Below are 17083 nucleotides of genomic sequence, written 5' to 3' on the forward strand. Positions count from 1 at the left end.
TGTCTTTTGTTTCTGGCTTAAGTGTTGATCTGTGGGTTAAATGTGTGTTTAAATGTCTGTGGTTTGTCATTAGTGGTACTTGTGTGAGTAAGTAGCGATTGTGCTCTTGGTGCAAGAATGGCTCGCCTTAAGCTCTCTGTGTTATGTGTTCTGAGTATATGACACCGTTTTGAAAATGTCTGGAATGAGCTCAATGGTTTTTTTTGTCATCATTCTGTTATGCAAAACATCATTAAAATAAAATATGTTTTAAAAGAATCCAGCAATGAATTATATAATATATGCTAAATAGCTGCACGCTATCGTTAAATTGACAGAGTAAGACACTATACATGTGTGCAAATTGCCATAACGTTAAAGATAAAATTAGAATCCACATTGAATAGGAATAAAAAAGCTTCAAAAAACGAAATTCTGTGTTTTGCAATAGATAAAATTAAGATACAAAATGTCACAGCATTTTTCCTTCTGTATTAGGTATTAAAAGGCATGCACATTATCTGAGTGAGTTGGTTGTTGCTGACCTGAACACACATTAGAGAACAACAGATTTGTGCTGACTCGAAAGGCTGACTTGAAAGGCGTGTCAATTCGACGCCTTTACGTGTCAAGCAGCTGTGTAAGCACGTGGGTATTTCTGACTCCGGCCACAGAAACAGCTGAAGTCACTACCCCTTAAGTCAGTGCAAACACGGTGTAAAATCCTGCATTTCAGACTGCTGTTTTAAAAGTTAGAAATATAGTTTCATTATTTTTGTTAAACAGAGGACAGATTGACAGTAGGGATTTCTTTGCTTAATGCCTTTTTAAATAAGGACAAGAGTGGTTTTTGATGTTAAATAATAATGACTGTCCTTTATTTAAAAGTAGCGCAGACTTTCAAGTTAAGCTTCTGTGCTTAGGGCTGTGAATGAATGCGTTTAAATATGATAGGCAAAGGGATGCAGCTTGCTTTTCATCTGTGAACTCATCAAAATGGCTAGATTTATTAAAACAAAATATATATATTTTGGTTATATAAAAAATGTTATTTAAAATAGGTGCATTAAATTCGTTTTTTAATATGTATAATGCCTAATAATGATGCTGTGACCTCCTAGCATCCAAATTGAATATAAGCCGTGCTATACAGCAATAGGGGGTCACTTACATGTGAAATGTCACTTTACCCAGGCATACAAAACTTATTTTTATAAGGGTATACATTATACATTTCTGATGCCACATCTCTGGGATATGTAGAGGACATTCTGGGGATGACTATTATGCAAAAACATTGTAGGATATTCATTTTTAAGTGCCCCAAACATCAAAGTCGAAATTGAGTAAAATTCACTATTTAAATGAGGTTATTCCAATCAGAGCAGCTTTTAAACTGCCTTAGGCTCCAGTAAATGCACATATGTAAGTATAGAATGAATAGCTGACATCTATACTGCTGGACAAGCACTCAGCACACTGCTTACAAATATAAATATGTACAAAAAAACTGGCAGAAATTATTAAGCTTACCTCTGAATTGCTGGTAGACAGGAATGGAGTGGGTTGTTGAGCTCTCAGTCTCCAGGGTCACTTTGAATTGGTAAAACTGCATGAAAACCTTGCACACAAGATGGAACAGCTGCGAATAGGTTAAAGGTCGAAGTCCTACATTTAGAAGCCTAGCAGGGCTCAGCGCAACGTTTGCTTTGACATTTCGACATTTGATAAAAGAAATGGCAGGGCAGGGACAGAAAGAGGTTTTGCTTACTTTTTTTGGCAGAAGCAAGTTTTTGTTCACTCATATGAACAGATTGAATAATAATGGTATATGTGAGCTCTTATTAAGACAATGGCTCTGCCATATATATAGCACTAATGCTTTTAGGGCTGAATTAAGGAAGCAATGGGATTTAGTTTGAATTCATGTGCCCTCGTGTAACACTTGTACATTTGCTAAAGGAATATGTTATTTAGCTAGCTCAATGTGCTATTTACCTCCTCAGGGTTTGTTTATGCCCAGTTGCTACAAATTGGGGTTGATAGTGTTGACAGAATGAAACCTGTTACAGGTTTCCTACTGTCAAAAATGGGGGAAGGAGGCTAGCTCCTTTACAAATTAAGGGTAGGCAAATTTATGTTTTCTCTCTCTTTTTCTCAATTTCTTTTGAGCCTGTCTAAACTGTCTGTGAAATAGCCAGGAGACATTTAATTGGCTATTCAGTAATACTGTTTAAAACATTATTAGCATTAATAAAATGAATAAATAAATTTGCTATGTTACTGCCCATCCTGTCTGATGAAATTATGAAAGGATGAGTAGTCTAGATTGCTGTTTCCTTATTTGATCTTTAAGTGGAACTAGCTGTGGGTAGTTTTTGTTCTAAAATTCTCAGGTGATAACACCACTATTGTTTGTTATTCTCATGCTACATACAGTTTTGCAAGGGCATTGCTAGTTTTTATTAGCTAGTCTGTGTAAATAAACTGACAGTCCTTACTAGAGCTGATGTTGCATAGTTTGGATTGTGAAAAATTGAATGCAGGGAAGATGCCCATGTGATCCTTAGCAAACATTTTTGAGGAAAATATTGTTTTATAGGAGTCTGTTTGTCACAAGATGTTCTGCTGGAGAAAATGTGCCCATTATGTTGAAGTTTTTAGTTCTTTATGTAATAGGAATCCCTGCTAAATTAGCAGTTTTAGATTTTCCTGTTGCTCCTATAACATGAGAGCATGGTCCTAAGCATACAATGTAGGTACTTTTATTAAGAGAAATCATTTTAGAAGTGTCTGCAGTCCTGTACAAGTAATGCAAAGTCTATGAGTAAAAGTGTAGAACATTTCCTTTTTTTTAGGGTCTTTAGATGATTAAGATAGGAATATACAGATGTAAGGATTTGGAGTATGTCTGTATTGTTTTTTCTTTTTTCCTCAGAATTTAGTAAATGAATACAGACTTCCTTGGCTGCTTGGGATTGGGTGACGTATTATTCTTAGCAGTTCACCAAAGAGTTCCTTTTATACTTGCCAATAGGTCCAGGCTGTTGTTTTTTTACTCTCACATAGATGAAAGTGGTTCTTGGGTGCCTTGCTATATGGGGCGTCCCAAGACTAGGAAGTATTCTGAGACGATCCTCTCTGTTGATAGATTATTTCTGTTCCTTGTCTAAAGACCTTTTGTTCTGTCCACCAATAGATATTTGCTGCCTTACAACCATTGCCAGAGGGGCGCAATCGTCAGATCTAGTTTGAGGAGTCAGCACCAGTCCAGCTTGAAGTCAAAGTGAAGGTAACCAGCACAGGCATTGCTGGCAACCAGGACCTCAGTGAAGGTAGAAGGCCGGAAGCACTGGGATGTGAAGTGTGTACCCCTGCCACTGTCTTGGGCGAAAGACGGGGTCACAAATCAGAAAGGAGAAATCGTGGATCAAGTTTTTGATGCCCAGCCGAGAGTCACAGACCGACCAGGAAGGCGAGAAAGTTTTTGCTTGAGGTAACCCCCTTTGAAACAAGGGTTGCTTCAGAGATCCTAGCATCAGGCCTCTGAATCCTGGTCCCAAAGTGGCTGTAAAGTCTTCACCTTTGTTGGTCAAGAGATACCTGGACACACTGAATGCAATCTATGGCCCCAACGAAAGAGCAGTGTGCCAGCAGAGCAATACAGGAGTTAGGGAAGGACTTGAGTTCAGGGTAGAGGTGCTGTGTCTCTGGTACCTGTTAGATTGAAATGAAGAAAACTGGTGCACTGCCTGAGACACTGGACAGGATCGCTGAGAGCATTTGCCCTGGTGGGTGATTGCCCTATCCTGAAAGAAGAAACTTTTCCCTTGAAACTGGGCCATGATTCCTGAGTTGCGAGTTGAGCAGCTCCACCGTGGGAACAACAAGAGCCTGCCTGTGAGGCTCAAACGGACACAGGGAGAAGACTCCCCTTTTGTTGGTTGTACAGCGGCTTTAATTTCCCAAGGACTTCTTTTTCTTTTTTGTTGAAAATGTACCCCATTGGTCGTCCTATTTTTGAGGAGGAGCAGCCCTTTGCAGCTCTTCGTCCTAATTCTCACGGTCCTGTGTGGTCCTCCTGGTCCCCTGGATCCAGGATCATTTTTGTAATAATATGTCTGACTGCTTTAATATTTGCATTAGGAATAATGTTTATTCTGCGAGAGAAAAGTTCATCTGAGCAATTGACAAATGTCACTTTACCATTTCCTTGATTGATACTCTAGCCTTCATAAAGGAAACACTGGAAAAGTCTAGTGAAAATGTTTTTATTAGATATGTGCTGTTGGCTATTTTGAAGTTGAAATTGATGGTCACTGAAATGCATAGGAGCCTTGAAAATGTTTTTACTGGATGGTTCTAGGATTTGCTTAGGACTAGAAAACTAATAGTTCTGTTTCTGATAATAGTAATTACTCTCTCCTGCTATCTGTATGACCCAATGCTCTGTTCCCTTTGTACTCCTGCTTATACCTTATACATACCCGCTTAACAATATTTAGAATGAGAAATACCCACCAAGCAATGAATTAGGATATTGATTAATTTATAAAAAAAATGAATATGCATATTTCCTACTGGATTATGGGAAATGTCTTTAGCTCATGCTAAAAGGACCATCTGTTGAAGATTGCATTAATCTCTTAGCATGAGCTGAAAGCCATTTTGTACTTGGCAGCCATTTTAGTTAGCTATGTGCTGGCAATTTGCTGTTTCCCTCTACCAGAGTCTTGCACATGCTCAGATGGGCCTAGCTAGTAGAGTGCACCTGTTCCTAGTATAAAACTGTCAGGCTGTTCTAACTGATGTCAGCAACTTATTACTCCTCCTACTTGTTGACTGTGAAGTTTTTGTATGACCATCTATGTGCATAACTCTTCTCATGTGTACTTGTACCACCTTCGTTTCAGCCCCTGTGTGGGTATATAATGCCCCTGTTCTCTGTACTCCTTAGAAATGTCTCCTACACTGATTTGAGAATACTGTATGACGCATTTTTCCCTCTTCAGAGGTTAAATAAAAAGATGTCTTTTATATTACAGCTTCTGTGCCAATCTCTTCTTTGTTGGTTTAAAAGGACCAGGTGTATCAGTGAAGCCCCTGAGAAGGTTTTGATTTCTACACTCTGTTGGTTCTTTCTGCACATGTCTTGCTTCTTACTGCACTTTTCTTCGTCTTTGAGGACTTCTGTTGCATCTTTCTGCATTTCTTTTGCTTCTTTCTGTGCATTTGTTCTTCTTTCTTCACATGTCCTACCTCTGTAGGAATCGTTAGAAACTAGCATTTAAACAACCAGAAAAGGATGTACCTGCCAACACGGAGTTGGTTCATGACAACATGAAAGTGTGCAGATTACTACAATCAGCGCCCTCCGGCACGGAATTCTCGAGTGGCACTTCAGCGGCTGACGCAAGGGCTGGTGTAAGAACATTGGAGCTCCTAATTTAAGACAGAGAGGCGATTTGGGATCTTTGAAATATGCATCCTTCCTTTTCCCATCACTGTATGGAAGTTGACTACAAAAGAACAACTACTTTAAAAGAATCACCATGATGGTATAATAACAACGATACTGATATTCAAAGATGGCAGCCATGAACAACTAGGAGGGACTGCTTGCGTGTGAATGCAGTCCTTCCTTGCTGAAACTATGCAGGAGGAGCTCAGTGTGGCGTTAAAGACACTAAAATGGCAAAGAGCTTTTTTTCACAGAACAGCATTTGAAAAAGTCAGGAGTGACGAAACGCGTCATGTGAGGTGAAATAAAGGTTTTCCAGACCCACGAGTGCTCCGTGAGTGTTCCTTAAGTGGGACAATTTGTTTGTTGATTTCAAGCGTGCATGCTACCTGCACGAAGGAAGCATCTGTCATGAAAAGAGTTAGGCAGCACAGGTAGCGTTTGTTTGTGAAATATATATATATATATATATTCACTGAAAAAAACATAGGTTTCACACATGTTATAGTTAGCGGAAATTTTACTGATAAAAAACCAATGAAATTCCCCCGTTATAGTTAGTGCAGGCAACTATAACTCACGCGACCGCAATCCTCTGCTGATGCTAATACTGTATTTAGACACTTATTTGCCCATGTCTTCTTCCATAAATTTTTAGCTATACATATATTACAAATATTTTTTTTTCATAAAGACACATATGTCATCAGCAGAAGATTGCGGTCGCGTGAGTTATAGTTGCCTGCACTAACTATAACGGGGGAATTTCATTGGTTTTTTATCAGTAAAATTTCCGCTAACTATAACATGTGTGAAACCTATGGTTTTTTCAGTGAATTTGCAAGGTTTTTTAAATGCTAATTCCTAACTATAACGTGTGTGAAACCTATGGTTTTTTCAGTGAATTTGTACGTTTTTTTAAATGCTAAGTTACTTTACGCCATTCGTGGCGTGCGCGCCCACTTAACGCAGTTCGTTCCGTGCGCGCACGGTGCGCTTCGCGCACCGCGCGCCCACTTTACGCAGTTAGTGCCGTGCACGCACGGTGGGCACGCGGTGCGCTATGCGCACCGCGTGCCCACGTTACGCTAGATGGGCCATGTACGCACGATGCGCTTCGTGCACCGTGCGCACATGGAGGACATATGATGCACTTCGTTTTGAAAGGTAATATTTTAATTTTTCACATCTGTTATAAGCCATGCACAAATGGTGCCCTTCGGCAACCATTTGCACACGGGGTGGGGAGAGTGTGGATAATTTTTTTTTTTAAATATTTTTTTACCGTACGCGTATTTTTTTACGGTAAGCGTAATCGGCGAAATTAGCGAAAAAATAAAAATTCAGTTTTTGGCCTTGGGGGATCTTTGGGGACTCCCTCAACATGGCTAGGTGTTTTGGAGCTGTCCAAACAGCCCCTTTACATGTTTTTGTGCTTTGTATTTTAATCCACACTCTCAGTGCGAGAGAGAAAATGGCGACCGCCGCTTCCTGGTTTCGGCCGATTCGAATGTTTACTAAGATCTAAGAGCCAATCAGAATCGCGCTCGCGCACACCACCGTACGCGTACGGTAAGCGTACCGTAAGCGCACCGTAAGCTGGCTCAGATATATATATTGATTTAAAGGCTATTTTCTCATAATCTACTGAACAGATTTACACCAAACCTACAAAAGGCACTTCCTTGACCTGAGGACTACCTCTCTGCCAAATTTCTAGTAATTCTGTTCAGCCGTTCGGGCTGTAGCTGTGTCTAAAGGTCCTATGGAAAAATGCATGGGAAAAACGTATTTTGGGACCCCCCTTTTATCTCAGCCCCCGCTTGACGAATCCCCCCGAGACTTTCAGGGTAGGAGCGGAGCGGAGCGCCCCACCTATTTTGAAAAATTCGCGAGGATTCGTCGACCGGCGCCAAAGTTATTCAAAATAGAATGTTGCGGATTTCCTATGGAAACGTGGTCCTAACTATAACTACCTACTGGCGACCGCCAGTAGGTAGGCGGGGGCTGAGATAAAAGGGGGGTCCCAAAACGCGTTTTTCCCATGCACGCGTACGGTAAAAAAATATAAAAAAAAAATAATTATCCACACTCTCCCCACCCCGTGTGCAAATAGTGCCCGAAGGGCACCATTTGTGCATGGCTTCTAAGAAGTGTGAAAAATTGAAATATTACCTTTTAAAACGAAGTGCATCATATGTCCTCCATGTGCGCACGGTGCGCGAAGCGCATCGTGCGTACATGGCCCATCTAGCGTAACGTGGGCACGCGGTGCGTGTAGCGCACCGCGTGCCCGCCGTGCGTGCATGGCACTAACTGCGTAAAGTGGGCGCGCGGTGCGCGAAGCGCACCGCGTGCTCACTGTGCGTGCACGGAACGAACTGCGTTAAGTGGGCGCGCACGCCACGAATGGCGTAAAGTAACTTAGCATTTAAAAAAACATACAAATTCACTGAAAAAACCATAGGTTTCACACACGTTATAGTTAGGAATTAGCATTTAAAAAACCTTGCAAATTCACTGAAAAAACCATAGGTTTCACACATGTTATAGTTAGCGGAAATTTTACTGATAAAAAACCAATGAAATTCCCCCGTTATAGTTAGTGCAGGCAACTATAACTCACGCGACCGCAATCTTCTGCTGATGACATATGTGTCTTTGTGAAAAAAAAATATTTGTAATATATGTATAGCTAAAAATTTATGGAAGAAGACATGGGCAAATAAGTGTCTAAATACAGTATTAGCATCAGCAGAGGATTGCGGTCGCGTGAGTTATAGTTGCCTGCACTAACTATAACGGGGGAATTTCATTGGTTTTTTATCAGTAAAATTTCCGCTAACTATAACATGTGTGAAACCTATGGTTTTTTCAGTGAATTTGCAAGGTTTTTTAAATGCTAATTCCTAACTATAACGTGTGTGAAACCTATGGTTTTTTCAGTGAATATATATATATATATATATATATTACCTACTGGCGGTCACCAGTAGATAGTTATAGTTATAACCTAGTTTCCATAGGAAATCTCAAAATTCTATTTTGAATAACTTTGGCGCCGGTTGACGAATCCTCGCGAAATTTTCATAACTAATGGGGCGCTCCGTTCAGCTCCTACCCTGAAAGTCTCGGGGTGATTCGTCAAGCAGGGGCCGAGAAAAAAGGGGGTCCCAAAACGCGTTTTCCCCATGCATTTTTCCATAGGACCTTTAGTCGCAGCTACAGCCCGAACGGCTAAACAGAATTACGTGAAATTTGGCAGAGAGGTAGCCATAAGGTCAAGGAAGTGCCTTTTGCAGTTCTGGTGTAAATCGGTTCAGTATTTCCTGAGAAAATAGCATTTAAAAGAATATCAATATCTATACGCGTGCACCGTGCGCGCACTGTGCGCGCACCCTACCGTGCGCGAGCGCAATTCTGATTGGTTGTTAGATGTCGGTAAACATTCGAATCGGTTCTGAAAATTTCGCGAGGATTCGTCAACCGGCGCCAAAGTTATTCAAAATCAAATTTTGAGATTTCCTATGGAAACTAGGTTGTAACTATAACTATCTACTGGCGACCGCCAGTAGATAATATATATATATATATAAAGGTTAAGCACATTTACACTGTTTGACTTCACCACGCATTCATTTGCGTTGTAAAGGCATGAGTAGTAAAGTCATATTAGAAGTGAAAGTTTGCCGGGTACTGGTATCGCTGAGCAATTGAATTTTCGTTGTAAAAAATGCGGAGTGATGGTATGCAGGATGAAAGTATGCGGGATAGCGTGGTATATTCTCAGACTACAGATCAACCTCCTGAGGGAGATGATCTTGGACCTGAAGAAGGAACTGTCCCAGAGGAGCTTGAGCCTGATCAGGTTGAGTTCTTGGGGAAAGGGGGCCTTTCCAGGGAAGATCTGAGCCAGGAGCAGTTGAGCTGCCCCTCTCTTGAACCCCTCAGAAAGCAAGCTGCTGATGAGGCTGCTGGGAATGCTAGTGGGTCCCATAAAGTATATTGGGATGATGGACTTCAATATTCAGAGAGTAGAGACCCCAAGCCTGGTGCTTCCAGGAGGTTGGTAATACCTTTGAAGTTTAGGGGCTTCTTATTGACCCTAGCCCATGATATTTCCCTAGCAGAACACCTAGGCCAAATCAAGACTTGGGACAGAATTGTTCCTCACTTTCATTGGCCCCACATGTGTGAAAACACCAAGGAGTTTTGTTGCTCCTGTGTAACCTGTCAAGCCAGTGGGAAGGCAGGTGGAACCACAAAGGTCCCCCTGATACCACTACCTGTGGTGGGGGTTCCCTTTGAGAGGGGTGGTATTGATATAGTTGGTACCATGGATCCTCAGACAGTATCTGGGCACATATTTATCCTGGTGGTGGTGGACCATGCCACTAGGTACCCAGAAACAATTCCATTTAGGACCACCATGGCACCTGTGGTGGCAAGGGCCCTCTTGGGTGTATTCTCAAGAGTGGGATTTTCTAAGGCGGCAGTATCTGATAGTGGTGCAAACTTCGTGTCTAGTTACTTGACTGCAATGTGGAAGGAGTGTGGAGTGAAATATAAATTCACCACACCCACAATGCAATGGTTTAATTGAAAGATTCAACAAAACCTTAAAGGGCATGATCAAAGGTTTTCCAGAGAAGCTTAGGCGCAGATGAGACATTCTTTTGCCCTGCCTTTTATTTGCCTACAGGGAGGTGCCTCAAAAGGAGGTTGGTTACTGCCCTTTTGCACTTTTGTTTGGTCATCCTGTTAGGGGCCATTGTGTCTGGTGAAGGAGGGATGGGATTTACCTCTCAAACCCCCTAAACAGGACATAGTGGACTATGTACTTGGTCTCCACTCCAGGATGGCAGAGTATATGAAAAAGGCAACTAAAAACCTTGAGGCTAGCCAGGAATTACAAAAGGCCTGGCATGACCAAAAGGCTGTGTTGACTGTTTACCAGCCAGGGCAGAAAGTGTGGGTGTTGGAGCCAGTGGCCCCACCAGCCCTCCAAGATAAGTGGAGTGGCCCCCATACAATTGTTGAACAGAAGGGAGAGGTTACCTACTTGGTAGACCTTGGAACTCCCAGGAGTCCCCATAGGGTACTCCATGTCAACCGACTGAAACCGTTGACAGGGCAGACATGGGCTCATGGCTACTGATGAGGGACAGGAGGAAGAGAGTGACCCACTCCCTGACCTGCTCTCTCAGAACCCTGATGATGGATTAGTAGATGGTGTAGCCTTAGCAGGCAGCCTCACTGTCAAGCAGCAAACTGACTGCAGAAAAGTTCTCAGCCAGTTCAGACATATGTTTTTTCTGACTCCATGTCAGACTACCTGGTGCACTCATAAAGTGGACACTGGGGACAGTCTGCCTGTTAAAAATAAGATTTACAGGCAACCTGATCATGTCAGGGACTGTATCATGACAGAAGTCCAAAAGCTGTTGGATTTGGGAGTCACTGAGCCCTGAGATAGCCCTTGGGCTAGTCCAATACTCCTGGTGCCTAAACCTCACACCAAAGTTGGTAAGAGAGAGATGAGGATTTGTGTGGATTACAGGGGTCTCAATGCAGTCACTAGGACTGATGCCCATTAAGGGTGGGCGTAGTTCGCGAAGTAGCACTTCGCAAAGCTACGCAAAGTGAAGTTCGCACTACGCGAGCTACGCGTAGCACTTCGCGAACTGCGAAGTAACATGTTCGCACTGTGCAAGATGTTGTTTTCAATGATTGCACAGTGCGGACAAGCTACCGGCACTATGCAATCATTGAAAATGGCATCTTGCACAGTGCGAGCTGTAGTTTTCTGCTGCTCTCGTCGATTTTTCCTCGAGCTGCAGCTTTCTCAACGCGAACTGGTAGTTTCTCATCGCGAGCGGTCGCGAGCATACGCGACCCCTCGCAATGAGAAACCTGACCTTCTCGCGTTGTGAATCTCGCCGGGAGGTTTATTTTCCATGCTCGCGATCGCGAACAAGGAAAAAGTCTCGCCAGGATGTCATTTTGCTTGCTCGCGGTCGCCAACTTGACGTTGAGGACCGCGAGCAAGCAAAAAATGACCGCAGCACTACGCAACACTACGCTACGCGTGTTCGCACTGTGCTACGTGCAGTTCGCGTAGTGCGAAGTAGCGCGAACTTCGCAAACTACGCGAGCGTAGCGTAGTGCTTCGCCCAGGCCTAATGCCCATCCCATCCCAAGGGCAGATCAGCTGATATATACTTTGGCCTCAGTCAAGTTTCTCAGCACATTTGACTTGACAGCTGGCTACTGGCAGATCAGACTAGCTGATGATGCAAAGCCAAAAACAGCATTTTCTACCCCTAGTGGTCATTATCAATAAGTGGTGATGCCCTTCGGTTTGAAGAATGCACCTGCCACTTTCCAAAGGTTGGTGAATCAAGTCCTTACAGGCCTGGAAGACTATAGTGCAGCAAATCTAGATGATATTGCTGTCCACCTGGGAGGATCATCTGGTCCACCTAAGGAATGTTTTGGAGGACCCACAAAAATCAGGCCTAACTATCAAGGATACTAATTGCCTGATAGGGCAGAGTCAGGCTCTGTACCTGGGCCACCTTGCAGGTGGAGGTCCGGTTCAACCATTGCAGAGCAAAATCCTGACCATAACGGACTGGGTTGCTCCAACTACCCAGACTCAGGTCCAAGCTTTCTTCAGCCTGACTGGGTATTACAGAAGATTTGCAAAAGGTTATGGATCCATTGTGACTCCATTGAATGACCTTACTTCTAAGAAAATGCCCATGAAAGTTCAGTGGACAGTTAGCTATCAAAAGGCATTTGATGACCTGAAGCATGCCATGTGCACTGCTCTCATTCTGCAAAGTCCTGATTACTCCAAAAAGTTCATTGTGTAAACAGATGCATCTGAGTTGGGGGTAGGGGCTGTACTGTCACAGTTGAATGATGAAGGTCAAGATCAGCCAGAAGCTTTTATTAGCAGAAGGTTGACCCCCAGAGGGAAACGTTGGTCAGCCATTGAGAGGGAGGCCTTTGCTGTGGTTTGGGCTCTGAAGAAGTTGAGGCCATTCTTGTTTGGTACTCACTTCATTGTTCAGACAGACCATAAGCCCCTCTTATGGCTAAAACAGATGAAGGGTGAAAACGCCAAACTTTTAAGGTGGTCCATTTCCCTACAGGGGATGGACTATACAGTGGAACATAGACCTGGGAGTAACCATGCCAATGCAGATGGACTCTTCAGATATTTAAACTTAGAACATGAAGACTCAACTGGTCACGGTTTAATGTCCCTGCATTTGGGGGGGTTGTGTAGGAGAGTAAGATTTGATTCTTATGGTTACCCCCACGTTTTGCTGATGTTTCACTGTTTTTCGAATTTAGTCTGGCTAGGGCCCTGCTATTCAGGACCCCATCCTAGCTGCTTTCTCTCTAAATTAATTGTTAATACCTTAGGAACACCACAGATTGGATTCTGGGGTGCCCTTATAAGTCCCTAGTATATGGTATATTATGTACCCAGGCCATAGATACCCCAGAGACCTACCAGGGGCTGCAGCATATATTATGCCACCCCTGGGAAGGCCTCCAAAATGACACCACAGCTCTGCTACTGCAGCCTGGGTAAGGTGGTGCATGCACCCCTTACAGAGATATAGGTTCACTATATCTCACCCTCTCATGGCACATATAAACCTATCAGTCACCCCTATGGCAGGCCTTATCAATCCTGAAGGCAGGGTGCTTGGTTTTTGAGTGGTTGCTCCAGACGTGCCCTGAGTCTCCATCACTTGGGGAGTCCCCAGGACCTTGCTGGTCCACACCAAAGCATTTCTTCTTTTCCTGCGTGGGTTGCAGTTGCCAAGGCTTGTTGTGTCCAATCTGGGCACCGCTGCTGCAGCACTCAACATCCTTCTTGGGACAGCTCGAATCCAGCTCCTGGTCCTCGTGGCTGAAGAGTCAAGCTTCCTATCTTTGCGCCTGAATCACCCGACATCGGTGGGCATTCGTCTATCGTGCCCCTGGTCACTGGCAAGTGAAGACTCTGTCCCCTATGCTTTCAGGTTCTTCACATCTTCGATCCAAGCTTGGATCTCTTCAGACACTTCTCCTCTTCACGGCATCAGCTCTTTTCAGTCTCCTGCCATTGAAAACGACGACGCAACACAATACCATTTGACACCTATGCACCAGGCTTCCCTGGGTGAGGTAACACGAGTACTCCGGTGCTCCCGTGGGTGTTGGCCCTAGATCCATCTAAGTCCAAAAGGGTTTGTTCCTAGTCCACCTCTAAGTGTCCTTAAACTCTAAAATTCTAACCACGACTTTCCCCATAGAAGCTAATGGGAGCTCGTGGCTGTGTTCTCACACTGCACACGGCCCCGTGGGTCCCCTGTGTCACTACCTTGGGTGGTTCCATGGGGTCCCAGCGATTCTACAGGCTCTAGGCCTGGTGTCTAGTCAAGTTGTGGTTCCTATACCACTTTTTTAGTATATGGTTTGGTCCGCCCCTAGGTCCTAATGTGTATTGTGCTTATTTACTGTAATTTTTGAAGTGTAACATATGTGCTTTTGCCTCTAGCCTCATAAAGAGACTAGGAGGGTGTGTTCAGGAATAAATACATATATTTTATCTATATACCTGGTGTGGCCTCCTTTCATTAAGCCACTCAAGAGATTATAGACTGGTAAAATAAGCTGCTTTACACTCCTCCAAGACTTAGCCTGAAGGCTGCTCTCCATAGCTACCACTAGGATAGCTTTCAATAAAGGTTGTCTTTAACCTATCATCAATAAGGGGTTGTTTGGACTGGTGCTAGGTGCCCACTATCACTAGTGGACAGCATATACCAGGCCAACTTCTCACAGTGTTACAGCCCATGTGCTGTCTTTGTGTCCAGGCGAAGGTGCCTAGATGCAGTGTCTTTGGTGTGTTTTGTGAACAATGATGAAAGGAGTGTTGTTTTAGTGGGTGGGACAATGAGTGCTGTAGGCCACTAGTGGCAATTAATTTATAGGCCCTGGTTACATGTAGTACCATGTGCTATGGACTGATAATTATATTAAATGTCCCAATGAGGTGTGGGCCAATTGCACCATGTTTTAAGGAGAGTGCACATGTTTTAAGGAGAGAGCACATGTTTTAAGGAGAGAGCACTGATTAGCAGTGGTAAAGTACACGGATTCCCAAGGCCAGCAAAAACAAAATCAGCAAAGATAGGAGGCAACATTTTGGGGGACTACAACCTAAGTGTGTCAGATCTAGCAGATAGGATCTCTCAATTAGCCTTTTAGGAATGCCTTTAGACTCCACAAAATTGTCGTTTTGTCATTACAGTACCTATATCAGGGCTTTCTTTACTTCTCAAATAATAATAAGAGCTACATCTGATCAGCAAAGATAGTCCTGAGCTATTAACGGCATTGACCACTTTTGCAGTAGAAACTACATTAAATGCAAACACAATAGTTGTTGGATTACTGGTAGTGCCCACCTAGATGTATCTCATAATATTGAGTGACAAAATATTTCCATGCCAAAATATCAGAACGTGAATATTGACAAATACAGCGTAAATAAAGAACGTACATAAAGGTAAAGATAGATATTCTTAGCTCCACATCCACATACCAAGAAGACCCGATTATCTTCAAGGTAAATCAACATGGTGTTAAGAATGTAAATACAGTTAAATGTACCAATTCATTCCTTCATGTCATTGTTGATAAATTAAATACAATAGTTTGGTTGCCTGATATTTAAAGCGCAATATTGTGGTATAACATCAACCACCAAAATGCATAAGACACAGTTACTAACAGCAATATCAGGAATATAAAATGGCTCCATTTGAGTAACAAAATAACGGACACATCAGAAAGAGCCCGTTAGTAAAAATGAAATATTAAAAGCTGTAAATCTATTCAAGTCATCAGACTGTGGGGACCCCATCCTCTATGGCATATCTATTCTGAAGGGGAAGGGGCCACGTGGCATCCTTCCAAAGCCTTATTAGTGTCTGGGGTCCCAATCGTATAGGGCCTGCATTTTTTCAAGGTGATTGCCCTGCTGCCCTCCCAAGACACCTATCATACACATGTTGGGGGTCCACGGAGGGGAGTCGCAGGGCCTCATCAGCCCTAGCAGGCTTGCCACATGGTGTGGGAGCCGGCATTGCTTCCGCCCTAGGGGAACAGGTATTTATGCTGCTCCATCCGGGTTAGGAGCACCATCTTGATCTGTTTCCCTGCCTGCATCAGTGTCTGTAGGGAAATAGATCTCAAGTATGCTCCCACCTTGTGGAAGCATTTTAAAAGCTCTCTCCCTGTGTTTGCTCCCATTTGGTGGGAGTTCTAAAAATGTTCCAGCCAGGTGGGACAAATGCAAGCTTCTCTGCCCACGCTGGTGTGGGTTGAGGCACTACTGTGTCCTGGAGGTGGACTCCCTGGGTCACCGTATGTGAGCTGGGCCCAGAGATGGGGTTCCCGGGCCCATTAATGGCATTATAGGTCTAATTGGGACCCCTATTTAGGACTATCATGCTGACAATATGGCAGGTAAAATGAGAGTTAAGACATCTTTAGGCAAAGGATGACCATCTTATATCAAGAATCATCAGCATTATAGTAGTGCCAACATTACGTCAGGGATGATTATAATTGTGCAAGAGAAGAACTGCTTACATTGGGGGTGTCCCACAAATAGTGATTATTATTTAGTGTTCCCTGACACCAAGAATGGCTTCCAGGTTGAGATAAAGTATTTCAAGAAGGGCCAAAACACTAACCATATACAAAACGCATACATAATAGCATACAGATACACAGAGAAACATTTTTTTTAAATGTAAAAAGCAAAACACAATCCTTGCCAGGGTGAGGCACTAGCCAACCTTAAATTAACCAGTGCTCAACACTCCATTAGCTTGGAACCGAGCAGTCAGGCAAACATTTAAATTATTTATGCAAAACTTCAGACTGTAACATAGTGAAAACACACCACATGACAAAATGACAAAATTCTCATCAATGGAACCAAAGATTTGAAATTGAAAACGTTTTGTGATAAGAGAACCAAATAGCACAAAGTGCCAACTGTGGCTACTGGTCGCCCCACACTGGTACAAAGTCAAAAGTTCAGGCCAACTCTGATGGAGCACGACCTGGATACAGGGACCCAGTTAGTTCAGCTGAACAAAGAGTGTTGAGACAAAATATTGTGACATGGAAATATCGTCAGGAAGAATATCGTTGTGAAGAATATAGATTTTAAGGTAAGTAATATACATTTTCTAAATATCAAAGTGATTAATATCAATTACAAAAATATATTTTTTTTATATGTTTTTTTAATTATTGTTATGTATTTTGGCATATATTCTAAATGTATATGACAATGTATATTTATTTTTTATGTTTTTTTAATGTATTTGTAAAACTTTTTGTAGTTTACATTTTTTTGTTATTTTTAGTACCATAGCAGGTTGTGGGTGTTCTAGGGCACAGGGAGATTGTGTTAACAGTGTAATTAGTTTTTTAAAATGTATAGTTTATGTGTGGGCTGTTGGTTTTATAGGGGTACAGGGTGTAATATAATGTAATTTTAATGATCTAATATTTAATTTTTAATTATTGTTAATTATTTAATTGATAATTAAATAT

This window comes from Triturus cristatus, chromosome 2_2 (assembly GCF_964204655.1).
Source record: "Triturus cristatus chromosome 2_2, aTriCri1.1, whole genome shotgun sequence".
In the NCBI taxonomy this organism is placed as follows: domain Eukaryota; kingdom Metazoa; phylum Chordata; class Amphibia; order Caudata; family Salamandridae; genus Triturus; species Triturus cristatus.